The sequence below is a fragment of the Bacillus rossius genome, unplaced genomic scaffold (assembly GCF_032445375.1).
Source record: "Bacillus rossius redtenbacheri isolate Brsri unplaced genomic scaffold, Brsri_v3 Brsri_v3_scf350, whole genome shotgun sequence".
Lineage (NCBI taxonomy): Eukaryota > Metazoa > Arthropoda > Insecta > Phasmatodea > Bacillidae > Bacillus > Bacillus rossius.
In genome coordinates, this window is record NW_026962536.1 from 13,475 (window position 1) to 40,667 (window position 27,193).

Consider the following 27,193-nt stretch of genomic DNA (forward strand, 5'->3'; position numbering starts at 1 on the left):
GTATTGAAGATATTATCAATGTACAGACCATGCTTGTGCATGTGTGGTGTAGAGTATGACGGCTCGTCGAAAGTGTACAGTCGTTTATGGAAGTCAGTAGACCTTGTTATAGCATTTGATTTAGTAATAGGGAGCCCATATAGCTCCTGGTTCATTAGGATTGTTATCGCTTCTCGGCCTTTTGGCTAAGATCAAAGTGTAGTATCTGTTCTTATCAGCTTAATATCTGATACGTCCTGCATCGCAGGACCAGAATATTAAACTGATTTTTGGAACAGGGCGGAGTGCTAGGGGCTTGCCCCACCTCCGCCGCGGGTTGGCCCGGTATTGCAGTACCACCGGGATCGGCCCACCACAAAATGTAATAAACTTTAAGTTTGTTTTAAATGTAATAAACATTGTTACCAACTTGTAAGAATGGATGATAGTGAAAAATTGATTGTTGTAATGTAATGTGCCCAAGTGCAGAGACAATACAGAAAAGTCGTGTGTACATTCAACAAATGAAGAGGAAGAGAAAGCTGATCCAGTAGGTGCTGCCAGGGGCGGCCGAACAGGAACTACAAGGATGCCCAAGGGACGAACTTGGAATGCGAGAACATGTAGGAACTTAGCAATTTTGTGTGCAGAATAATAGGAATTAATTATTTTATTTTATCATACAATGTAGTGCTTGTTGTGAATGTTTAATAAATTTAGCTGTGTGAGAAAAAATTCAATATAATTAACAATTAGGCAGTGTTAAATGATAATAATGATGATGTATTGAAAATGTATTTTGTCATGTCGATGCGTGAGTTTATGTAAGTGTGTGGTTAAGGCTTGTTGTGAAACCTTTTATTACTATTATTGTTATTCATTACTCATGTTAATATTTGTATGAATTGTATTGACTTTTTTTTATCTGTTGAACTACATGTGTTTGGTTAATGGAGTTTTACAATGTGCAATATTAATTTTGATGTGTATTTTAAGGGATGTTTCTCGGCCTTTCGGCTAAGATCAGAGTGTAGTATCGCTTCTCGGCCTTTTGGCTAAGATCGAAGTGTAGTATCTGCGATTCTTCTACACTTTGTCTTGGCAGCATTTTTTGTGACGGATTGCCCCCGGACCTGGTCCGGGGAGTGCGATTGACCCTGCTGGCCACTGCCTAGTGCATGCCAGCATGGGGGCACATTGCTTAGGCAACGTTAAATATCTGTTTAGATAAAATTATATTGACAATTAAAATGTAATGTATAAAGTCAACTCTCCCATGAGAATCATTCTTGCCTTATTGAAACTGCAGTTAATCTAAGGGACCAGCTTGTGCTGCAGCAAGTGGAAAGTACGGTAATTGTAAGAGCGTTGTTATGGATATACCAAGTTTTTTGTTTATTGCTGGTGAATAGTGATTCATTTGGATTGTAATACCTCGTGTCACTGTATTGAAGATATTATCAATGTACAGACCATGCTTGTGCATGTGTGGTGTAGAGTATGACGGCTCGTCGAAAGTGTACAGTCGTTTATGGAAGTCAGTAGACCTTGTTATAGCATTTGATTTAGTAATAGGGAGCCCATATAGCTCCTGGTTCATTAGGATTGTTATCGCTTCTCGGCCTTTTGGCTAAGATCAAAGTGTAGTATCTGTTCTTATCAGCTTAATATCTGATACGTCCTGCATCGCAGGACCAGAATATTAAACTGATTTTTGGAACAGGGCGGAGTGCTAGGGGCTTGCCCCACCTCCGCCGCGGGTTGGCCCGGTATTGCAGTACCACCGGGATCGGCCCACCACAAAATGTAATAAACTTTAAGTTTGTTTTAAATGTAATAAACATTGTTACCAACTTGTAAGAATGGATGATAGTGAAAAATTGATTGTTGTAATGTAATGTGCCCAAGTGCAGAGACAATACAGAAAAGTCGTGTGTACATTCAACAAATGAAGAGGAAGAGAAAGCTGATCCAGTAGGTGCTGCCAGGGGCGGCCGAACAGGAACTACAAGGATGCCCAAGGGACGAACTTGGAATGCTGAGAACATGTAGGAACTTAGCAATTTTGTGTGCAGAATAATAGGAATTAATTATTTTATTTTATCATACAATGTAGTGCTTGTTGTGAATGTTTAATAAATTTAGCTGTGTGAGAAAAAATTCAATATAATTAACAATTAGGCAGTGTTAAATGATAATAATGATGATGTATTGAAAATGTATTTTGTCATGTCGATGCGTGAGTTTATGTAAGTGTGTGGTTAAGGCTTGTTGTGAAACCTTTTATTACTATTATTGTTATTCATTACTCATGTTAATATTTGTATGAATTGTATTGACTTTTTTTTATCTGTTGAACTACATGTGTTTGGTTAATGGAGTTTTACAATGTGCAATATTAATTTTGATGTGTATTTTAAGGGATGTTTCTCGGCCTTTCGGCTAAGATCAGAGTGTAGTATCGCTTCTCGGCCTTTTGGCTAAGATCGAAGTGTAGTATCTGCGATTCTTCTACACTTTGTCTTGGCAGCATTTTTTGTGACGGATTGCCCCCGGACCTGGTCCGGGGAGTGCGATTGACCCTGCTGGCCACTGCCTAGTGCATGCCAGCATGGGGGCACATTGCTTAGGCAACGTTAAATATCTGTTTAGATAAAATTATATTGACAATTAAAATGTAATGTATAAAGTCAACTCTCCCAATCTAAGGGACCAGCTTGTGCTGCAGCAAGTGGAAAGTACGGTAATTGTAAGAGCGTTGTTATGGATATACCAAGTTTTTTGTTTATTGCTGGTGAATAGTGATTCATTTGGATTGTAATACCTCGTGTCACTGTATTGAAGATATTATCAATGTACAGACCATGCTTGTGCATGTGTGGTGTAGAGTATGACGGCTCGTCGAAAGTGTACAGTCGTTTATGGAAGTCAGTAGACCTTGTTATAGCATTTGATTTAGTAATAGGGAGCCCATATAGCTCCTGGTTCATTAGGATTGTTATCGCTTCTCGGCCTTTTGGCTAAGATCAAAGTGTAGTATCTGTTCTTATCAGCTTAATGATCTAGCCCCGAGAAGTGATTAGTTAAATAACTGTGCTCAAGAAAAGATCGTCGCAGAGGTGTTCGTGCTGTATTCACTCCGGCACGAAACGACCATACTTCCAGCAGTTCCGAGGATGGATCGACTGCTGCTGCGCCTAGGGAGGACATGGGGAACTACATGGAGATAAGGTAGGTGGTAGTCTGGCACTTGTGTTTTGTTTTTAAGTAAGTTCTTGTGGCCATCTTGTTTATTTACTTGTTTTCTTTCTGCAAGCTTTCGGCCATCTTGCATTAATTATTTGAATTTCTATTTGTCTGGCCATTTGTTGTTTGTTTATTTGAATTAAATTCGTTAATCGCGGCCATCTTTTATTGCAAACATTTAAAGTTTAACTGTTACATTTAATTTGTTAATATCTGCATAGCTTTTTGTACCTGTTAAAGTAAAGTAACTACCTATCTCGCCTTTAATTTTCCAAGTGCCAAACTATCACCTAGTAATTCCTGCAACTCAGTGTTTTGTTATGTAAGCCCCATTTCAGGTTCCCGACTGTAACTTGCATTCGTGACTCGTAGCTTTTACTGTTCACCCAAAATAATTTTGTTTATTTAAATTCTTTTTCAGTAATACATTTTTCCGAATAATATTTAGTTGCTTTTCATATATATATTAAATTAGAGTCAATCTTTTTACTGCAGTTCCTATATTTAAATAACCACATTTAATTAATACCTGTACTTGATCTTGCTGTTTAACATTTAACTTCTACCCACAGTCTCGCCCTTGTGTTTGAATTTTTTAGCTCGGGCAAATACCACATTTAATTTTTCCTCAATTTAACTAATACCTTCAAGGCGAGTCGCGTAACTACAGTCGAAGATCGTCGCCCCTAAAGGCCTTTGGAACCCCTTCCCAAGTGTATCTTGTTTTTCTTGAGCCTGTGTAATTGTTTTTGTCCTGTCTCCTGACTGTGTGTGTTCAATGGCCGACAGTCCCTTGTGAATAATCTGTGTGCATCCTATAGTTTCTGTTAAGTTTTTGCCTGTCTCTCAATTTTCCCATATTAATAATTCAATTGTTCAACATTTAAAGTAATTTCTGTATTTATTTTGGCTTAAATTCACTTTGCTCGCGATAATTATATTGCCTTGTGCCCAGGCATATCTAGTGTAATCGTGTTTAATTCTGATTTGAATTCATAACTAGGGGCAGTAAATAATTCCATATTCAGAGATTTAATTTTTCCCATTAATAGTTTCAGTGTATTTTGTCTGCTTAACTTTAAATTCAGTTTTTCGCGACCTCGTGGTTGAGTTATTTAGCGAGGTCGGTCGCCATTTTTCAACTTCCTTCTTCTTCACAGATGCTTCGCATGTGACTTCCTGTTCGTGTCCATGGATATGCACACCAGGGGTTGAGTGTTGTGTTTGTCTTGTGTTTATTGTAATTGTTCAGTGACTTGTTTTTGTGCTTGAATCCGCCATATTGCTTTCTTTCGAATTAGCTAAAATAAATTAAAGTACTATTTATTTCTATATTTACCTTGCTGATTAAATACGCCATATTGTTTTCAGAGTAACTATTAATTGGTAATTAAAGTAATACTTATTGAATATATCTATCTATTATTATTATAATATTTATTTAATTAATTGAATATTCCTTAATTTTCTTGCAGATTTAATATATTTACCTTTTCATTTTTATCCATAGTAATTAACCAATACATCTCAAATCTTGCTGTTGAATCTTTTAACTTAATTCCATTTACATTCTTATAGCATCACCTCAACCATATTTATTTAATTAATTAGTTTCAAGCACCTGTACCTGTCTTATTTGTTTGTATATTTTGTTTCCTTTGTAGTGCTGATCGGTAAGTGAGTAACTGTCTCTTGTCTGTGTTGTGCTAGTATTTGTGTTGCGACTTTTGTAAGTGTTCTGTTGTTGTGTTTTGCTCCTTCCAGCACTCTAGTGTACTTGTGTTGTAAGGCCCAGCCCTTGACACATTTGTACACCCCCCTAGTGTTCCAGAAACCTAGGGCACAACCAGTGACCTTGTAGTGTCTTGAGCCGCCTGTGTAGTTCTTCTCAGGACAGCGAACTGCTCCAGAAGCGGTCGTCGCTTGTCTGTTTACAGCTGCCCAGGAGAAGAGTGCCTGACTCTTAGCCCGGCACTCGGCTTGCCGCTGCACCCCCGGATTTGACTGTTGCTTCTTGGTTTACCAAGTAGCAGCCCCACCGATTGTGACTTGTGATATTTTCTTTTTAGTGGCCTGTACCTGATTAGTTTTAAGTAGAGTTTTATTTACCTTTCAGAGTTTATACTTTAGTAGAGTTCTATATATTGTTAGGTGGTTAATTGTTATATTTTCAGAGTCTATTGTTTCCTTATTTTTCAGGGTACTCTATACATACCCTTAGTGTTATCTTGTTATAAGAGTTTGTATATATTGTTCTTTTACAGATCTAGTTGTTTGCTGCTGTGCGGCTGTGTTGTTCTCTTTTTGTTAGTGTAAGTGTTTTTCAGGATGCCCGTGCGTCCCAGCTTCGTGGCGTTGCCGGCCCCAGAGGAGATCCAGTGCCCTGCGTGTGTGCGGCTTCAGCAGTTCGGGTCTGTCTTCGGACGACTGGCTGATCTGGCGGCGCATGTGCGCCGGGCGCATGACTCTGCGGGGCTATGGTTTCGCTGTGAGATTTGTAGGCCGCACGAAGAGATCCGGTCCCTGAGGGCAGCAAGGCTGCATTTTGAGACGGTGCACCCGGGCCGGGGCATCGAGCCGGCGCTGCCGGAGGCGGATGGTACGGACTCGGATCTCGCGTCTGATGATGAGGAGGAGGATGAGAGGGTTGCCGTTCGGGAGATGGTGTCCTTGGTGCGTGACCCGGGTGAGCCGGGGTGCCTGCGCGTGCCGGTGCCACTACCGGCCGAGTTGACGTGCATCCTCTGTGGGACGCATGGCTTCGGGCTGAGGATCCGGGGGCGGTATTCAGCATGGTCGGACATGTGGAAGCACATGAAGCGACACCACCCAGAGGTGACTGCGGTGGAGTTCCGCTGCAGGTTCTGTGCTTCCGCATTTTCGGGCGCTGGATATCCGCTGAGGGTGGCTCAGAACCACGTTGCCAACGTCCACAGAGCTGAGGTGCGGAGACTCGCGGCACGCCAGGCGCGAGAGGCAGGCCTGGGCGCGCCAGCACGGACTCCACCTGCTCGTGTGGCCCGGCGGGAGGCACGGCGCTCCTCAGATGAAGACGCTGATGATCCGCAGCCCCGGCCGTTGCCGCCGCGGCTGCCGTCTCCGGTGCCTGGTCCCTCCCACCGTCTCTCTCCGCCTGCACGAGAGGAAGGCCAGGAGACATGTGTTGTTTTGCCCCCCAGGAAGAAGAGACGGACATCACCTGGACCCGTCACGCCGGCGCGCGACGATGCAACGGGGAGGGAGGCTTTGTTTCTGTGCCGCAGGAAGAAGCTGTCACTGTCGCTCCGCACGACACCCCTCCCTGGATCACCGGCACCCAAAGGGACTCCGGCACCTGCGCTCCCGCAGGTGACCACCAACGAGGAGGAGGCGGCCCAGCTTCTGTCCAGAATGCTGCCGCTGCACCCGAGGCCATCACCAGGCCCGGCGTGCCGTCCCTCCTATACCGAACGGGAGGATGTCCCAGCGCCGGCGCCGGAGCAGGAGTGCATCGGAGTAGAGGAGGAGAGAGGAGAGGGTCTGCCACCCAGGGACTGGCAGACCGGAGATGCCCCCAGTATGTCTCCTGGGGGAAGCACACCTGAGCAGCGGACTGCACCGGAGTTGCACGTGGTGCCAGCCCACCTCATCAGGTTCCCACTCCTGCACTCGGAGGGAGGAACCCAAACTGATCCAGACCATGATGAGGAGCTGCCAGGAAGATGTGAGATGGGGACGCAGACGGAGGATGACGTCGCCCCAGAGCAGGAGGCTGCCGACGCGGCGGTGCAGGCGGAGGTGCCGGCGCCGGTGGAGCCAACTGTGGGCGTGGTCGGGGGGAGGGTGCGGCCTCCCCCGGCCGCGCGGGAGCTGTCTGGTCCTGGCGTGGGGCTGCCCACCCAGAATGCCCGGGAGGTACGAGAGGAGGTCCCCCGGGCGCGTCACGGCCAGCAGCCCAGGGAGAACCGCCACCAGGTCCGAGGACGCCCAGCAGAGGCGGCAGACCACCAGTCCGCCTCGGAAGACGAAGGAGAAGACGGCGAACCCGAGGTCCGGCCCAGCCAAGTCCAGCTGGAGTGGATGGCTCGGATCTCGGCAGCCGAGGAAGACTGGGAATCCCTGGAGCACGTCTGCGACGAGTACACGGAGTTTGTCGTCGCCCTCAAGGTACGAGAAGAAGAGGGGGGCGCGGCACGTGCTCCAGGGGGTGGCGAAGGAGCGAGGGGTGGCCGGAGAGGGCCCGGCAACCCCGCCCGCCAGCGCAGGCGGCGGCCGGCATTTGCATTTGACGGGGAGGCCGCCGCCAAGATCCAGAAATTGTACAGGGCCAACCCCAAGAAGGCGATGCAGGAGATCCTGGAAACAGAGTCTCCCTATTGCCGGATTGCGGGAGCCCGCCTGCAGGACCACTTCACAGAGACATTCTCAGACCATGGCTACGAAGTGGGTCCCACGCCTGCAGGTTGCGCACTGGCACACGATGATCCGACAGAGGAGGAAGTGGACGAGCTGGCCAGACCATTCACCACCAGGGAGGTCGCGAAGAAGCTCGCCCGCACCAAGAACACGGCACCTGGGCAGGATGGCATCAGGTACAATTTGTTGAAGAGGGCTGACCCAGGTTGCCACGTGCTTGCGGCCCTCTACACCGCAGTGCACGCCCACAATCGTGTCCCCGGATCGTGGAAGAGGTCCAACACGGTCCTCATCTACAAGGATGGCGACAAGGACGTCCCAGACAACTGGCGTCCGATTGCGCTCAGCACCACCATTTCCAAGCTGTTCCTGTCGGTGGTCGCTGCCCGCCTGGGCGCGTGGGCTGCCCGGACGGGGCGCATCTCCAAGCAGCAGAAGGGCTTCATGGAGTACGAGGGCTGCTTGGAGCACAACTTTGTCCTGCAGTCCATCCTGGATGACTGCAGGGCGAAGAAACGCGAGGTCGCCATCGCCTGGCTGGATCTCGCCAACGCGTTCGGGTCCATCCCGCACGCGTACATCCAGCACTCGCTCACAGAGATGAGGGTACCCGAGACGCTGCGTGCCCTCATCGCGGACCTGTACCACGGCGGGACGACACGGGTCCGTTCCGAGGATGGCTTCACGGAGGAGATCCCGATCCGTGCTGGCGTCCGTCAGGGCTGTCCCCTCAGCCCCATTCTCTTCAACCTCAGCATGGAGGCAGTGCTGAGGACGGCCGCCAGAAGGGAGGAAGAGTTGGGCTACTCTGTCCTCGAGCACCACCACGCCATCCTCGCCTACGCAGATGACATCGTCCTCATCGGGCGGGACCCCGAGAGCCTGCAGACCCTGCTGGATGGGGTCAACGAGGCCGGTAACTGGGCCGGCTTGCGCTTCAAGCCCAGAAAATGCGCATCACTTCACATAGACTGCAGGACCGGTCGCCGGGTGATGCGCCAGCCTGGAGCGCAACCTGGGGTGCAACCCACCGTGATGCAGGTTGCCGGGGTCCCGATCGCCGCACTCGCTGAGGGCGACACGTATCGTCACCTGGGTGTTTCGACAGGTTACCGGAATGCCCAGTCGCCCGAGCAAGAAGTGGAAGCCATGGGGGCAGATCTCGACAAGATCCACGCCAGTCTCCTCGCCCCCTGGCAGAAGATCAACGCAGTCTCGACATTCCTCCAGTCGAGGCTGCAATTCATCTTGAGGGGAGGCCGCGTCAGGAAAGCTGTGGTGACGCGGTTCGACAAGAAGATGAAGAAGTACTGCAAGGAGTGGATGCACCTCCCCTTGCGTGCCACTCCGCTCATCGTCCACGCCCCAACGCATGAGGGGGGAGCTGGTCTCCTCCCACTCGCAGACATGTGTGACTTGGCCACGGTCACGCATGGCTACAGGCTCCTGACGTGCAAGGACCCTGACGTAAAAGACTTGGCGTGGGCCAGCTTGTTCCAGACAACAAAGCAGAAGCTGGGCAAGCAGGAAATTTCGAAAGATGACATGGTGGGGTTCCTCAACGGGGAGACCGAGGGCGAGTTCAACCGTGATGGTGGCGCCCTGGGGAACCACTGGACCTTCACACGAAGTGCAGGAAGGCGCCTCAAGAAGAGCACAGGAACGAAATGGCGCTGGAGTGAGGAGCTCCAGGAGGTCCAGATGGAAATCCCCGCACCTGAAAGTGCCGCGGGCCGCATCCTGGTCGGTCCCGGGGCACGCTCCCAAGTCTACCGGCGTCTGGCCACGGCCCGGCGCCAGGAGTACAGAAGGAGACTCGTGGCCCTTCCAGATCAGGGGAAGGCCATGGAACCGGTCTCCCGGAACCCCGCCAGCTCCCACTTCCTCCGGGATGGCAAGTTTACTCGCTTCGCAGAATGGCGCTTCATTCACAGGGCACGTCTCAACGTGGTGCCCCTGAATGGAGCTCTGCGAGGACCAGCGAGGAACAAGATGTGCCGGCGGTGTCTTCACCCCAACGAGACGCTGCCGCACGTCCTCAACCACTGCGGCCGCCACTCCGCCGCCTGGCAGCACCGCCACAACTCGGTGCTGCACAGGCTGGCCGCTGCCATCCCGAGGGGCCCGGGCGTGGAGGTGCGGGTGAACCGTGCCGTGCCCCACACCGGGTCCTTGCTCCGTCCTGACCTGGTGGTCGTGGACGAGCCCAGGAAGAAGATCTCCATAGTGGATGTCGCGGTCCCGTTCGAGAACCGGAGCCAGGCTTTGGATCTCGTGCGGACCACAAAGACGACGAAATACCAGGGGTTGGCAGACACACTGACTGCGCAGGGCTACACAGTTTTCAACGAGGCCCTCGTTGTCGGGTCCCTCGGATCCTGGGACCCGTGCAACGACTACGTCCTCCAGCAGTTACGTGTCCGCTGGAGGTACGCACGGAAGATGCGGCACCTCATGGTGTCTGACGTCATCAGGTGGTCCCGTGACATCTACACCGAGCACGTCACGGGCCACCGTCAGTACCAGGTGGAGGCGCCGCCTGCCAACCCGCAACCAGTCCCAGACCAGGCCCCCGCAGTCCGGGGTCGTGGCCGTGGGAGAGGACAAGGTGGTCGTCGACCAAGGGGCAGACCAGGACCACAACCATGATGTGGGCCCCGGGCGCTGGAGCCGCGGTGCCCGCAACACCGTGGTTCGTGCCCCAACAATCGGCCACTCGGCGCCGCACCGCTGGGGGCACCAGCCCCCCACCGTTGGACCACCGGTGGAAGGGGGGGACCTGAGAGCCCCCCCGACGAAAACAGAAGTGCTGCCGGAGCGCACCAGCGCTCCACCGTTGGACCACCGGTGGAAGGGGAGGGACGCAGGTGCCCTCCCCGCTGAACACAGAAGTAGATGGCCATGGAGGCACCAGCCTCCCACCGTTGGATCACCGGTGGAAGGGGGGACTTGTGAGCCCCTCTGCAGAAAACTGAAGCAGAGGCCCGAGTGCCCCAGCACTCCGCCGCGGGATCAGCGTGGGAGCAGGGTGCCTGTCCGGGCCCTGTCGTGTGCCAATGTGTGTTTGTGTGCGGACGTCTAAGTGTTGGACCGATAATGTTGTGGTTGGACCCCTAGATTTAGTTGACGAGGACGCTTTTGCCCCCCACCCTACCAGGAAGTATCAATCATGCCTGAATGCCATCATTGTTCACACTTGCAATCTCCACCACGCAATAATAATATCTACCTATTTTACACCACAGTTAAATTTGCCACTGTTCCTGCTTCCACAATAGTCATGCACCATTAATAGCCACCCCAGCACAACACCACACCTAACTCACAATTAAAATAGAGCCACACACGTTTAATAACAATAATTTCCCTATGAATTTGTAAACTTAATAGCACATATGCAGCCACTGCCATAAAAAAGAAATAAAACACCAGTCACCTAATATAATGCACTCCCCATAGAGCCACATGCGGTCACTAACTATAATTCCCCCTGACATTGTAAACTTTCCTAACATTTTTGTCTCCAGCACAATAACGTACAATTAATATAACAGCAACAACAGACACCTAAAATAAATCACTCCTCGGTTTAATAATAACAAACTTCTTCTAATACCATATATACAAACCACTAGTCAAAATAGCACACTTTCAACCTCTAACTTATTAATTAAAATGCCACACAATAACCCAAGCACTTGTAACTCTTAGTAAACATCACCACAAAACTAATTACACATGTATGACCCGCCTTACTCTCAATATTGTTAAACTCACCTAAACCCACCCGTCGTAACATCACTCCCCAGTTTAATGATTTATTTTCTCCCATCCCCAATAATAACAATTAACCTGAATCTCCCCCTCTCAACACACTTCAATCTGCCTCTGCTTCTAAAATAGTCATGCATCATTAGCAGCCACCTCACCACAACTCAACACCTAAATCACAATTAAAATAGAGCCATATGCATTTAATTACAATAATTCCCCCCTGACCTAGTGCACCTGCTTAACACTGCCATAAAACACAAATATAAAACAACAGCATCACCAGACACCTAAATAAATCACCCCTCAGTTCAATAATTTCAAACTTCTTCTAATCCCATATACAAAAACCACTAGTAAAATAGCACACTTTTAACCTCTGACTTACTAAATCAAATGCCAAATAATATCCCAAACACTTGTAACAAATAGTAAACACTACCACACAACTAATTACATTTGAACATCCTACCTAACACACAATACAGTAAAATTCACCTAAACCACCCATCGTAGCATCACTTTCAAAACTAATGACTTTCTCCTCTCCCCAATAATAAAAACAACATTCAACCTAAAACAACCCCTTTCAAGAAACTGCAATCTAATTTTCCCTGGTAAACAATACTATCTAAATAGTCTAAAACAATCATTTCTTTTAAATTGTTATTATTTGTTACTTCTGAACAGCTTGCCCCCTCCATCTGAGATATTTTAAGTTTGTGGGTGTTAGACACCTTGTGTAGTTTATTAAAACTTATGTATTCTACAATGATGTTACTTAAGGTTTGCAGGTGTTAGACACCTTGTTTTCCATCAATACTCTGCACAATGTCTAATATTTAAAAGTTTTCAGCCCAGAGCTTCACTCCACATATAACATCATTACTTGAAATATCTTAAGTTTGCAGGTGTTAGACACCTTGTATAACGCTTCGTGCGAGCTCTTCTAGCAAAAATTTAATTTTTTTATTTTTTTATTTTTCATTAATTTTCTTTTTCAGTGCTATGTATGTTTCTCTTTTCTCTTACAGGTTTGATCATTATTTAAGTTTGTGAGGGTTAGACCCTCTGTATAATTTTTATTTCTCTGCTGTGTATCTTCATTCATTTCCTTTCCCAAGTGTAACATGAAGTATTTAAGGCATGCTTAGATTTGCAAAGTTGAAGGCCAGTGCCAAAGTCTGTTCTCAACCTTAACTTCTACTTCTCAACAGCAATAACTGAATGCTTGTTTACAAGATTTATCCTTGCATTGGCTACTATGCCAATTTAACATCTAGCATCTGTGGTAGGAAGGCCCCCAAGTGTGTGTGCGGGACTGACCTGAGGTGACTGGGTGGTAAGGGTCTGTCATGAGCAGGCCTTTAGTGCCCCTAAGGCTGCCACCCTTTTTACTTTCAATTTATCTGGTGCTTGTTCTTTGTAATAATGCATGGCCACAACAACTGGCACTTCTACATTAATGTTTAAATTCACTCCCCTAACTATCATAAATCTTAAAGAGGAGTGGGAAATACACCCCTGCCCAGGCCTGGTCTTGCACACAACAGGGATTGTGCACAAACTGTAGGCCAGCATTCAGAACCTAATTACAGTCAGGTTAACCATTAGGCTCCCGCCCTCATCGTGTCATTCCTCGGAGTGATGCGGTGGGGGCGGGGGGGCCACGGCGTATAGGGCCGTACCCTGGCTGGGGCGGCACCGCGTCGTGGCTTGTAGGGACTTCAATACCTTCTGGTGTCCATGTTTGGTTGGTCTCTCTGAGGCCGGCCAAGTGTGCATGCCCTAATAGCTTGTTAGGAGAGCAGTATGGAGGCACTGTGATGTAGAGGGTGGGGGGCAGCCATAGCTGGGTTTCTTTGGGGCAGGCAGCCTGCCCATTAAACTAAAATATCTTAAGTAACTTCAGGAGGGGCTACTCCCCGGAGTAAATTTAGTTGTGGTAAAAGTGCATATGTGTGTTTAATTATTTAAGGACCGCGGGGAGCTAGGCTCCTTGTTCGTGAATATTTTATATCTTAAGAGGGTTTTTGTTTTCTTTTCTTGCAACAGACTAGTTCTGTTTTAACGTAACTTCTTTCTTTTAGTCTAGTTAGTGACTTGCGGGGACTAGTTCCCCTTTTAACGTAACTTCTTACCTCCCGCCTTTGAGGGAGGGAACCGGCCCCAGGGGCACGGTGGGATTAGTTTCACTTTAATTCTCCCATAATCTTTGGTTTTCCGGGCGCTAGGTGCCCCTTTTTCCATTTCCTAATATGTGTTTTTAATATTGTAAAGGGTTTTGAGATATTGCTAATAAATAGCTTTCAAATCTGTTCTTATCAGCTTAATATCTGATACGTCCTGCATCGCAGGACCAGAATATTAAACTGATTTTTGGAACAGGGCGGAGTGCTAGGGGCTTGCCCCACCTCCGCCGCGGGTTGGCCCGGTATTGCAGTACCACCGGGATCGGCCCACCACAAAATGTAATAAACTTTAAGTTTGTTTTAAATGTAATAAACATTGTTACCAACTTGTAAGAATGGATGATAGTGAAAAATTGATTGTTGTAATGTAATGTGCCCAAGTGCAGAGACAATACAGAAAAGTCGTGTGTACATTCAACAAATGAAGAGGAAGAGAAAGCTGATCCAGTAGGTGCTGCCAGGGGCGGCCGAACAGGAACTACAAGGATGCCCAAGGGACGAACTTGGAATGCGAGAACATGTAGGAACTTAGCAATTTTGTGTGCAGAATAATAGGAATTAATTATTTTATTTTATCATACAATGTAGTGCTTGTTGTGAATGTTTAATAAATTTAGCTGTGTGAGAAAAAATTCAATATAATTAACAATTAGGCAGTGTTAAATGATAATAATGATGATGTATTGAAAATGTATTTTGTCATGTCGATGCGTGAGTTTATGTAAGTGTGTGGTTAAGGCTTGTTGTGAAACCTTTTATTACTATTATTGTTATTCATTACTCATGTTAATATTTGTATGAATTGTATTGACTTTTTTTTATCTGTTGAACTACATGTGTTTGGTTAATGGAGTTTTACAATGTGCAATATTAATTTTGATGTGTATTTTAAGGGATGTTTCTCGGCCTTTCGGCTAAGATCAGAGTGTAGTATCGCTTCTCGGCCTTTTGGCTAAGATCGAAGTGTAGTATCTGCGATTCTTCTACACTTTGTCTTGGCAGCATTTTTTGTGACGGATTGCCCCCGGACCTGGTCCGGGGAGTGCGATTGACCCTGCTGGCCACTGCCTAGTGCATGCCAGCATGGGGGCACATTGCTTAGGCAACGTTAAATATCTGTTTAGATAAAATTATATTGACAATTAAAATGTAATGTATAAAGTCAACTCTCCCATGAGAATCATTCTTGCCTTATTGAAACTGCAGTTAATCTAAGGGACCAGCTTGTGCTGCAGCAAGTGGAAAGTACGGTAATTGTAAGAGCGTTGTTATGGATATACCAAGTTTTTTGTTTATTGCTGGTGAATAGTGATTCATTTGGATTGTAATACCTCGTGTCACTGTATTGAAGATATTATCAATGTACAGACCATGCTTGTGCATGTGTGGTGTAGAGTATGACGGCTCGTCGAAAGTGTACAGTCGTTTATGGAAGTCAGTAGACCTTGTTATAGCATTTGATTTAGTAATAGGGAGCCCATATAGCTCCTGGTTCATTAGGATTGTTATCGCTTCTCGGCCTTTTGGCTAAGATCAAAGTGTAGTATCTGTTCTTATCAGCTTAATGGTGTGACAACTGTTATGCTGGGGGAACAGAATGCACAGAATTTGTCGACCATATGGTTGTGGGAGGGCCTGGTCCCGCCTTCACAATCACTGGCCCCCCGAGTACGTCGGTGGCTTGGCTTCAGTGGTGGAGGTTGGGACCGGGGTGGCACCCACAGTCATATGGGAGAGAGATTCTGCTACACTTTGCCTTAGCAAACATTTTTTGTGACGGATTTGCAGGTTTGCACCCCCGACCAGTTCGGGGGAGTTGTATTGTCTCCTGCTGGCCACTGCCTAGTGCATGCCAGCAGCGAACATTGCTTAGGCAACCTAAAAAATCTGTTCTTATCAGCTTAATATCTGATACGTCCTGCATCGCAGGACCAGAATATTAAACTGATTTTTGGAACAGGGCGGAGTGCTAGGGGCTTGCCCCACCTCCGCCGCGGGTTGGCCCGGTATTGCAGTACCACCGGGATCGGCCCACCACAAAATGTAATAAACTTTAAGTTTGTTTTAAATGTAATAAACATTGTTACCAACTTGTAAGAATGGATGATAGTGAAAAATTGATTGTTGTAATGTAATGTGCCCAAGTGCAGAGACAATACAGAAAAGTCGTGTGTACATTCAACAAATGAAGAGGAAGAGAAAGCTGATCCAGTAGGTGCTGCCAGGGGCGGCCGAACAGGAACTACAAGGATGCCCAAGGGACGAACTTGGAATGCGAGAACATGTAGGAACTTAGCAATTTTGTGTGCAGAATAATAGGAATTAATTATTTTATTTTATCATACAATGTAGTGCTTGTTGTGAATGTTTAATAAATTTAGCTGTGTGAGAAAAAATTCAATATAATTAACAATTAGGCAGTGTTAAATGATAATAATGATGATGTATTGAAAATGTATTTTGTCATGTCGATGCGTGAGTTTATGTAAGTGTGTGGTTAAGGCTTGTTGTGAAACCTTTTATTACTATTATTGTTATTCATTACTCATGTTAATATTTGTATGAATTGTATTGACTTTTTTTTATCTGTTGAACTACATGTGTTTGGTTAATGGAGTTTTACAATGTGCAATATTAATTTTGATGTGTATTTTAAGGGATGTTTCTCGGCCTTTCGGCTAAGATCAGAGTGTAGTATCGCTTCTCGGCCTTTTGGCTAAGATCGAAGTGTAGTATCTGCGATTCTTCTACACTTTGTCTTGGCAGCATTTTTTGTGACGGATTGCCCCCGGACCTGGTCCGGGGAGTGCGATTGACCCTGCTGGCCACTGCCTAGTGCATGCCAGCATGGGGGCACATTGCTTAGGCAACGTTAAATATCTGTTTAGATAAAATTATATTGACAATTAAAATGTAATGTATAAAGTCAACTCTCCCATGAGAATCATTCTTGCCTTATTGAAACTGCAGTTAATCTAAGGGACCAGCTTGTGCTGCAGCAAGTGGAAAGTACGGTAATTGTAAGAGCGTTGTTATGGATATACCAAGTTTTTTGTTTATTGCTGGTGAATAGTGATTCATTTGGATTGTAATACCTCGTGTCACTGTATTGAAGATATTATCAATGTACAGACCATGCTTGTGCATGTGTGGTGTAGAGTATGACGGCTCGTCGAAAGTGTACAGTCGTTTATGGAAGTCAGTAGACCTTGTTATAGCATTTGATTTAGTAATAGGGAGCCCATATAGCTCCTGGTTCATTAGGATTGTTATCGCTTCTCGGCCTTTTGGCTAAGATCAAAGTGTAGTATCTGTTCTTATCAGCTTAATGATCTAGCCCCGAGAAGTGATTAGTTAAATAACTGTGCTCAAGAAAAGATCGTCGCAGAGGTGTTCGTGCTGTATTCACTCCGGCACGAAACGACCATACTTCCAGCAGTTCCGAGGATGGATCGACTGCTGCTGCGCCTAGGGAGGACATGGGGAACTACATGGAGATAAGGTAGGTGGTAGTCTGGCACTTGTGTTTTGTTTTTAAGTAAGTTCTTGTGGCCATCTTGTTTATTTACTTGTTTTCTTTCTGCAAGCTTTCGGCCATCTTGCATTAATTATTTGAATTTCTATTTGTCTGGCCATTTGTTGTTTGTTTATTTGAATTAAATTCGTTAATCGCGGCCATCTTTTATTGCAAACATTTAAAGTTTAACTGTTACATTTAATTTGTTAATATCTGCATAGCTTTTTGTACCTGTTAAAGTAAAGTAACTACCTATCTCGCCTTTAATTTTCCAAGTGCCAAACTATCACCTAGTAATTCCTGCAACTCAGTGTTTTGTTATGTAAGCCCCATTTCAGGTTCCCGACTGTAACTTGCATTCGTGACTCGTAGCTTTTACTGTTCACCCAAAATAATTTTGTTTATTTAAATTCTTTTTCAGTAATACATTTTTCCGAATAATATTTAGTTGCTTTTCATATATATATTAAATTAGAGTCAATCTTTTTACTGCAGTTCCTATATTTAAATAACCACATTTAATTAATACCTGTACTTGATCTTGCTGTTTAACATTTAACTTCTACCCACAGTCTCGCCCTTGTGTTTGAATTTTTTAGCTCGGGCAAATACCACATTTAATTTTTCCTCAATTTAACTAATACCTTCAAGGCGAGTCGCGTAACTACAGTCGAAGATCGTCGCCCCTAAAGGCCTTTGGAACCCCTTCCCAAGTGTATCTTGTTTTTCTTGAGCCTGTGTAATTGTTTTTGTCCTGTCTCCTGACTGTGTGTGTTCAATGGCCGACAGTCCCTTGTGAATAATCTGTGTGCATCCTATAGTTTCTGTTAAGTTTTTGCCTGTCTCTCAATTTTCCCATATTAATAATTCAATTGTTCAACATTTAAAGTAATTTCTGTATTTATTTTGGCTTAAATTCACTTTGCTCGCGATAATTATATTGCCTTGTGCCCAGGCATATCTAGTGTAATCGTGTTTAATTCTGATTTGAATTCATAACTAGGGGCAGTAAATAATTCCATATTCAGAGATTTAATTTTTCCCATTAATAGTTTCAGTGTATTTTGTCTGCTTAACTTTAAATTCAGTTTTTCGCGACCTCGTGGTTGAGTTATTTAGCGAGGTCGGTCGCCATTTTTCAACTTCCTTCTTCTTCACAGATGCTTCGCATGTGACTTCCTGTTCGTGTCCATGGATATGCACACCAGGGGTTGAGTGTTGTGTTTGTCTTGTGTTTATTGTAATTGTTCAGTGACTTGTTTTTGTGCTTGAATCCGCCATATTGCTTTCTTTCGAATTAGCTAAAATAAATTAAAGTACTATTTATTTCTATATTTACCTTGCTGATTAAATACGCCATATTGTTTTCAGAGTAACTATTAATTGGTAATTAAAGTAATACTTATTGAATATATCTATCTATTATTATTATAATATTTATTTAATTAATTGAATATTCCTTAATTTTCTTGCAGATTTAATATATTTACCTTTTCATTTTTATCCATAGTAATTAACCAATACATCTCAAATCTTGCTGTTGAATCTTTTAACTTAATTCCATTTACATTCTTATAGCATCACCTCAACCATATTTATTTAATTAATTAGTTTCAAGCACCTGTACCTGTCTTATTTGTTTGTATATTTTGTTTCCTTTGTAGTGCTGATCGGTAAGTGAGTAACTGTCTCTTGTCTGTGTTGTGCTAGTATTTGTGTTGCGACTTTTGTAAGTGTTCTGTTGTTGTGTTTTGCTCCTTCCAGCACTCTAGTGTACTTGTGTTGTAAGGCCCAGCCCTTGACACATTTGTACACCCCCCTAGTGTTCCAGAAACCTAGGGCACAACCAGTGACCTTGTAGTGTCTTGAGCCGCCTGTGTAGTTCTTCTCAGGACAGCGAACTGCTCCAGAAGCGGTCGTCGCTTGTCTGTTTACAGCTGCCCAGGAGAAGAGTGCCTGACTCTTAGCCCGGCACTCGGCTTGCCGCTGCACCCCCGGATTTGACTGTTGCTTCTTGGTTTACCAAGTAGCAGCCCCACCGATTGTGACTTGTGATATTTTCTTTTTAGTGGCCTGTACCTGATTAGTTTTAAGTAGAGTTTTATTTACCTTTCAGAGTTTATACTTTAGTAGAGTTCTATATATTGTTAGGTGGTTAATTGTTATATTTTCAGAGTCTATTGTTTCCTTATTTTTCAGGGTACTCTATACATACCCTTAGTGTTATCTTGTTATAAGAGTTTGTATATATTGTTCTTTTACAGATCTAGTTGTTTGCTGCTGTGCGGCTGTGTTGTTCTCTTTTTGTTAGTGTAAGTGTTTTTCAGGATGCCCGTGCGTCCCAGCTTCGTGGCGTTGCCGGCCCCAGAGGAGATCCAGTGCCCTGCGTGTGTGCGGCTTCAGCAGTTCGGGTCTGTCTTCGGACGACTGGCTGATCTGGCGGCGCATGTGCGCCGGGCGCATGACTCTGCGGGGCTATGGTTTCGCTGTGAGATTTGTAGGCCGCACGAAGAGATCCGGTCCCTGAGGGCAGCAAGGCTGCATTTTGAGACGGTGCACCCGGGCCGGGGCATCGAGCCGGCGCTGCCGGAGGCGGATGGTACGGACTCGGATCTCGCGTCTGATGATGAGGAGGAGGATGAGAGGGTTGCCGTTCGGGAGATGGTGTCCTTGGTGCGTGACCCGGGTGAGCCGGGGTGCCTGCGCGTGCCGGTGCCACTACCGGCCGAGTTGACGTGCATCCTCTGTGGGACGCATGGCTTCGGGCTGAGGATCCGGGGGCGGTATTCAGCATGGTCGGACATGTGGAAGCACATGAAGCGACACCACCCAGAGGTGACTGCGGTGGAGTTCCGCTGCAGGTTCTGTGCTTCCGCATTTTCGGGCGCTGGATATCCGCTGAGGGTGGCTCAGAACCACGTTGCCAACGTCCACAGAGCTGAGGTGCGGAGACTCGCGGCACGCCAGGCGCGAGAGGCAGGCCTGGGCGCGCCAGCACGGACTCCACCTGCTCGTGTGGCCCGGCGGGAGGCACGGCGCTCCTCAGATGAAGACGCTGATGATCCGCAGCCCCGGCCGTTGCCGCCGCGGCTGCCGTCTCCGGTGCCTGGTCCCTCCCACCGTCTCTCTCCGCCTGCACGAGAGGAAGGCCAGGAGACATGTGTTGTTTTGCCCCCCAGGAAGAAGAGACGGACATCACCTGGACCCGTCACGCCGGCGCGCGACGATGCAACGGGGAGGGAGGCTTTGTTTCTGTGCCGCAGGAAGAAGCTGTCACTGTCGCTCCGCACGACACCCCTCCCTGGATCACCGGCACCCAAAGGGACTCCGGCACCTGCGCTCCCGCAGGTGACCACCAACGAGGAGGAGGCGGCCCAGCTTCTGTCCAGAATGCTGCCGCTGCACCCGAGGCCATCACCAGGCCCGGCGTGCCGTCCCTCCTATACCGAACGGGAGGATGTCCCAGCGCCGGCGCCGGAGCAGGAGTGCATCGGAGTAGAGGAGGAGAGAGGAGAGGGTCTGCCACCCAGGGACTGGCAGACCGGAGATGCCCCCAGTATGTCTCCTGGGGGAAGCACACCTGAGCAGCGGACTGCACCGGAGTTGCACGTGGTGCCAGCCCACCTCATCAGGTTCCCACTCCTGCACTCGGAGGGAGGAACCCAAACTGATCCAGACCATGATGAGGAGCTGCCAGGAAGATGTGAGATGGGGACGCAGACGGAGGATGACGTCGCCCCAGAGCAGGAGGCTGCCGACGCGGCGGTGCAGGCGGAGGTGCCGGCGCCGGTGGAGCCAACTGTGGGCGTGGTCGGGGGGAGGGTGCGGCCTCCCCCGGCCGCGCGGGAGCTGTCTGGTCCTGGCGTGGGGCTGCCCACCCAGAATGCCCGGGAGGTACGAGAGGAGGTCCCCCGGGCGCGTCACGGCCAGCAGCCCAGGGAGAACCGCCACCAGGTCCGAGGACGCCCAGCAGAGGCGGCAGACCACCAGTCCGCCTCGGAAGACGAAGGAGAAGACGGCGAACCCGAGGTCCGGCCCAGCCAAGTCCAGCTGGAGTGGATGGCTCGGATCTCGGCAGCCGAGGAAGACTGGGAATCCCTGGAGCACGTCTGCGACGAGTACACGGAGTTTGTCGTCGCCCTCAAGGTACGAGAAGAAGAGGGGGGCGCGGCACGTGCTCCAGGGGGTGGCGAAGGAGCGAGGGGTGGCCGGAGAGGGCCCGGCAACCCCGCCCGCCAGCGCAGGCGGCGGCCGGCATTTGCATTTGACGGGGAGGCCGCCGCCAAGATCCAGAAATTGTACAGGGCCAACCCCAAGAAGGCGATGCAGGAGATCCTGGAAACAGAGTCTCCCTATTGCCGGATTGCGGGAGCCCGCCTGCAGGACCACTTCACAGAGACATTCTCAGACCATGGCTACGAAGTGGGTCCCACGCCTGCAGGTTGCGCACTGGCACACGATGATCCGACAGAGGAGGAAGTGGACGAGCTGGCCAGACCATTCACCACCAGGGAGGTCGCGAAGAAGCTCGCCCGCACCAAGAACACGGCACCTGGGCAGGATGGCATCAGGTACAATTTGTTGAAGAGGGCTGACCCAGGTTGCCACGTGCTTGCGGCCCTCTACACCGCAGTGCACGCCCACAATCGTGTCCCCGGATCGTGGAAGAGGTCCAACACGGTCCTCATCTACAAGGATGGCGACAAGGACGTCCCAGACAACTGGCGTCCGATTGCGCTCAGCACCACCATTTCCAAGCTGTTCCTGTCGGTGGTCGCTGCCCGCCTGGGCGCGTGGGCTGCCCGGACGGGGCGCATCTCCAAGCAGCAGAAGGGCTTCATGGAGTACGAGGGCTGCTTGGAGCACAACTTTGTCCTGCAGTCCATCCTGGATGACTGCAGGGCGAAGAAACGCGAGGTCGCCATCGCCTGGCTGGATCTCGCCAACGCGTTCGGGTCCATCCCGCACGCGTACATCCAGCACTCGCTCACAGAGATGAGGGTACCCGAGACGCTGCGTGCCCTCATCGCGGACCTGTACCACGGCGGGACGACACGGGTCCGTTCCGAGGATGGCTTCACGGAGGAGATCCCGATCCGTGCTGGCGTCCGTCAGGGCTGTCCCCTCAGCCCCATTCTCTTCAACCTCAGCATGGAGGCAGTGCTGAGGACGGCCGCCAGAAGGGAGGAAGAGTTGGGCTACTCTGTCCTCGAGCACCACCACGCCATCCTCGCCTACGCAGATGACATCGTCCTCATCGGGCGGGACCCCGAGAGCCTGCAGACCCTGCTGGATGGGGTCAACGAGGCCGGTAACTGGGCCGGCTTGCGCTTCAAGCCCAGAAAATGCGCATCACTTCACATAGACTGCAGGACCGGTCGCCGGGTGATGCGCCAGCCTGGAGCGCAACCTGGGGTGCAACCCACCGTGATGCAGGTTGCCGGGGTCCCGATCGCCGCACTCGCTGAGGGCGACACGTATCGTCACCTGGGTGTTCCGACAGGTTACCGGAATGCCCAGTCGCCCGAGCAAGAAGTGGAAGCCATGGGGGCAGATCTCGACAAGATCCACGCCAGTCTCCTCGCCCCCTGGCAGAAGATCAACGCAGTCTCGACATTCCTCCAGTCGAGGCTGCAATTCATCTTGAGGGGAGGCCGCGTCAGGAAAGCTGTGGTGACGCGGTTCGACAAGAAGATGAAGAAGTACTGCAAGGAGTGGATGCACCTCCCCTTGCGTGCCACTCCGCTCATCGTCCACGCCCCAACGCATGAGGGGGGAGCTGGTCTCCTCCCACTCGCAGACATGTGTGACTTGGCCACGGTCACGCATGGCTACAGGCTCCTGACGTGCAAGGACCCTGACGTAAAAGACTTGGCGTGGGCCAGCTTGTTCCAGACAACAAAGCAGAAGCTGGGCAAGCAGGAAATTTCGAAAGATGACATGGTGGGGTTCCTCAACGGGGAGACCGAGGGCGAGTTCAACCGTGATGGTGGCGCCCTGGGGAACCACTGGACCTTCACACGAAGTGCAGGAAGGCGCCTCAAGAAGAGCACAGGAACGAAATGGCGCTGGAGTGAGGAGCTCCAGGAGGTCCAGATGGAAATCCCCGCACCTGAAAGTGCCGCGGGCCGCATCCTGGTCGGTCCCGGGGCACGCTCCCAAGTCTACCGGCGTCTGGCCACGGCCCGGCGCCAGGAGTACAGAAGGAGACTCGTGGCCCTTCCAGATCAGGGGAAGGCCATGGAACCGGTCTCCCGGAACCCCGCCAGCTCCCACTTCCTCCGGGATGGCAAGTTTACTCGCTTCGCAGAATGGCGCTTCATTCACAGGGCACGTCTCAACGTGGTGCCCCTGAATGGAGCTCTGCGAGGACCAGCGAGGAACAAGATGTGCCGGCGGTGTCTTCACCCCAACGAGACGCTGCCGCACGTCCTCAACCACTGCGGCCGCCACTCCGCCGCCTGGCAGCACCGCCACAACTCGGTGCTGCACAGGCTGGCCGCTGCCATCCCGAGGGACCCGGGCGTGGAGGTGCGGGTGAACCGTGCCGTGCCCCACACCGGGTCCTTGCTCCGTCCTGACCTGGTGGTCGTGGACGAGCCCAGGAAGAAGATCTCCATAGTGGATGTCGCGGTCCCGTTCGAGAACCGGAGCCAGGCTTTGGATCTCGTGCGGACCACAAAGACGACGAAATACCAGGGTTGGCAGACACACTGACTGCGCAGGGCTACACAGTTTTCAACGAGGCCCTCGTTGTCGGGTCCCTCGGATCCTGGGACCCGTGCAACGACTACGTCCTCCAGCAGTTACGTGTCCGCTGGAGGTACGCACGGAAGATGCGGCACCTCATGGTGTCTGACGTCATCAGGTGGTCCCGTGACATCTACACCGAGCACGTCACGGGCCACCGTCAGTACCAGGTGGAGGCGCCGCCTGCCAACCCGCAACCAGTCCCAGACCAGGCCCCCGCAGTCCGGGGTCGTGGCCGTGGGAGAGGACAAGGTGGTCGTCGACCAAGGGGCAGACCAGGACCACAACCATGATGTGGGCCCCGGGCGCTGGAGCCGCGGTGCCCGCAACACCGTGGTTCGTGCCCCAACAATCGGCCACTCGGCGCCCGCACCGCTGGGGGCACCAGCCCCCCACCGTTGGACCACCGGTGGAAGGGGGGGACCTGAGAGCCCCCCCGACGAAAACAGAAGTGCTGCCGGAGCGCACCAGCGCTCCACCGTTGGACCACCGGTGGAAGGGGAGGGACGCAGGTGCCCTCCCCGCTGAACACAGAAGTAGATGGCCATGGAGGCACCAGCCTCCCACCGTTGGATCACCGGTGGAAGGGGGGGACTTGTGAGCCCCTCTGCAGAAAACTGAAGCAGAGGCCCGAGTGCCCCAGCACTCCGCCGCGGGATCAGCGTGGGAGCAGGGTGCCTGTCCGGGCCCTGTCGTGTGCCAATGTGTGTTTGTGTGCGGACGTCTAAGTGTTGGACCGATAATGTTGTGGTTGGACCCCTAGATTTAGTTGACGAGGACGCTTTTGCCCCCCACCCTACCAGGAAGTATCAATCATGCCTGAATGCCATCATTGTTCACACTTGCAATCTCCACCACGCAATAATAATATCTACCTATTTTACACCACAGTTAAATTTGCCACTGTTCCTGCTTCCACAATAGTCATGCACCATTAATAGCCACCCCAGCACAACACCACACCTAACTCACAATTAAAATAGAGCCACACACGTTTAATAACAATAATTTCCCTATGAATTTGTAAACTTAATAGCACATATGCAGCCACTGCCATAAAAAAGAAATAAAACACCAGTCACCTAATATAATGCACTCCCCATAGAGCCACATGCGGTCACTAACTATAATTCCCCCTGACATTGTAAACTTTCCTAACATTTTTGTCTCCAGCACAATAACGTACAATTAATATAACAGCAACAACAGACACCTAAAATAAATCACTCCTCGGTTTAATAATAACAAACTTCTTCTAATACCATATATACAAACCACTAGTCAAAATAGCACACTTTCAACCTCTAACTTATTAATTAAAATGCCACACAATAACCCAAGCACTTGTAACTCTTAGTAAACATCACCACAAAACTAATTACACATGTATGACCCGCCTTACTCTCAATATTGTTAAACTCACCTAAACCCACCCGTCGTAACATCACTCCCCAGTTTAATGATTTATTTTCTCCCATCCCCAATAATAACAATTAACCTGAATCTCCCCCTCTCAACACACTTCAATCTGCCTCTGCTTCTAAAATAGTCATGCATCATTAGCAGCCACCTCACCACAACTCAACACCTAAATCACAATTAAAATAGAGCCATATGCATTTAATTACAATAATTCCCCCCTGACCTAGTGCACCTGCTTAACACTGCCATAAAACACAAATATAAAACAACAGCATCACCAGACACCTAAATAAATCACCCCTCAGTTCAATAATTTCAAACTTCTTCTAATCCCATATACAAAAACCACTAGTAAAATAGCACACTTTTAACCTCTGACTTACTAAATCAAATGCCAAATAATATCCCAAACACTTGTAACAAATAGTAAACACTACCACACAACTAATTACATTTGAACATCCTACCTAACACACAATACAGTAAAATTCACCTAAACCACCCATCGTAGCATCACTTTCAAAACTAATGACTTTCTCCTCTCCCCAATAATAAAAACAACATTCAACCTAAAACAACCCCTTTCAAGAAACTGCAATCTAATTTTCCCTGGTAAACAATACTATCTAAATAGTCTAAAACAATCATTTCTTTTAAATTGTTATTATTTGTTACTTCTGAACAGCTTGCCCCCTCCATCTGAGATATTTTAAGTTTGTGGGTGTTAGACACCTTGTGTAGTTTATTAAAACTTATGTATTCTACAATGATGTTACTTAAGGTTTGCAGGTGTTAGACACCTTGTTTTCCATCAATACTCTGCACAATGTCTAATATTTAAAAGTTTTCAGCCCAGAGCTTCACTCCACATATAACATCATTACTTGAAATATCTTAAGTTTGCAGGTGTTAGACACCTTGTATAACGCTTCGTGCGAGCTCTTCTAGCAAAAATTTAATTTTTTTATTTTTTTATTTTTCATTAATTTTCTTTTTCAGTGCTATGTATGTTTCTCTTTTCTCTTACAGGTTTGATCATTATTTAAGTTTGTGAGGGTTAGACCCTCTGTATAATTTTTATTTCTCTGCTGTGTATCTTCATTCATTTCCTTTCCCAAGTGTAACATGAAGTATTTAAGGCATGCTTAGATTTGCAAAGTTGAAGGCCAGTGCCAAAGTCTGTTCTCAACCTTAACTTCTACTTCTCAACAGCAATAACTGAATGCTTGTTTACAAGATTTATCCTTGCATTGGCTACTATGCCAATTTAACATCTAGCATCTGTGGTAGGAAGGCCCCCAAGTGTGTGTGCGGGACTGACCTGAGGTGACTGGGTGGTAAGGGTCTGTCATGAGCAGGCCTTTAGTGCCCCTAAGGCTGCCACCCTTTTTACTTTCAATTTATCTGGTGCTTGTTCTTTGTAATAATGCATGGCCACAACAACTGGCACTTCTACATTAATGTTTAAATTCACTCCCCTAACTATCATAAATCTTAAAGAGGAGTGGGAAATACACCCCTGCCCAGGCCTGGTCTTGCACACAACAGGGATTGTGCACAAACTGTAGGCCAGCATTCAGAACCTAATTACAGTCAGGTTAACCATTAGGCTCCCGCCCTCATCGTGTCATTCCTCGGAGTGATGCGGTGGGGGCGGGGGGGCCACGGCGTATAGGGCCGTACCCTGGCTGGGGCGGCACCGCGTCGTGGCTTGTAGGGACTTCAATACCTTCTGGTGTCCATGTTTGGTTGGTCTCTCTGAGGCCGGCCAAGTGTGCATGCCCTAATAGCTTGTTAGGAGAGCAGTATGGAGGCACTGTGATGTAGAGGGTGGGGGGCAGCCATAGCTGGGTTTCTTTGGGGCAGGCAGCCTGCCCATTAAACTAAAATATCTTAAGTAACTTCAGGAGGGGCTACTCCC

At 48.6% G+C, this 27,193-nt stretch overlaps 4 non-coding genes and 7 pseudogenes across 4 annotated transcripts; all 11 read left to right on the plus strand.

Annotated features, from left to right (window-relative positions):
* The first annotated feature begins 165 nt into the window (after positions 1-165).
* LOC134544268 (U2 spliceosomal RNA) lies at positions 166-358 on the plus strand. The gene has a single exon (XR_010077650.1). It is a non-coding gene; the product is annotated as a U2 spliceosomal RNA (small nuclear RNA).
* Positions 359-1,014: 656 nt separating this feature from the next.
* On the plus strand, positions 1,015-1,179 carry LOC134544265 (U2 spliceosomal RNA; annotated as a pseudogene).
* Positions 1,180-1,589: 410 nt separating this feature from the next.
* Positions 1,590-1,782, plus strand: LOC134544270 (U2 spliceosomal RNA). Its single transcript, XR_010077651.1, has one exon. It is a non-coding gene; the product is annotated as a U2 spliceosomal RNA (small nuclear RNA).
* Positions 1,783-2,439: 657 nt separating this feature from the next.
* On the plus strand, positions 2,440-2,604 carry LOC134544266 (U2 spliceosomal RNA; annotated as a pseudogene).
* Positions 2,605-2,979: 375 nt separating this feature from the next.
* LOC134544261 (U2 spliceosomal RNA) lies at positions 2,980-3,170 on the plus strand. The gene has a single exon (XR_010077648.1). It is a non-coding gene; the product is annotated as a U2 spliceosomal RNA (small nuclear RNA).
* Positions 3,171-13,680: 10,510 nt separating this feature from the next.
* LOC134544271 (U2 spliceosomal RNA) lies at positions 13,681-13,859 on the plus strand (annotated as a pseudogene).
* A 656-nt stretch (positions 13,860-14,515) lies between these two features.
* On the plus strand, positions 14,516-14,680 carry LOC134544267 (U2 spliceosomal RNA; annotated as a pseudogene).
* Positions 14,681-15,090: 410 nt separating this feature from the next.
* LOC134544259 (U2 spliceosomal RNA) lies at positions 15,091-15,306 on the plus strand (annotated as a pseudogene).
* Positions 15,307-15,447: 141 nt separating this feature from the next.
* LOC134544272 (U2 spliceosomal RNA) lies at positions 15,448-15,623 on the plus strand (annotated as a pseudogene).
* Positions 15,624-16,279: 656 nt separating this feature from the next.
* On the plus strand, positions 16,280-16,444 carry LOC134544269 (U2 spliceosomal RNA; annotated as a pseudogene).
* Positions 16,445-16,854: 410 nt separating this feature from the next.
* LOC134544262 (U2 spliceosomal RNA) lies at positions 16,855-17,045 on the plus strand. Its single transcript, XR_010077649.1, has one exon. It is a non-coding gene; the product is annotated as a U2 spliceosomal RNA (small nuclear RNA).
* Positions 17,046-27,193: the final 10,148 nt, after the last annotated feature.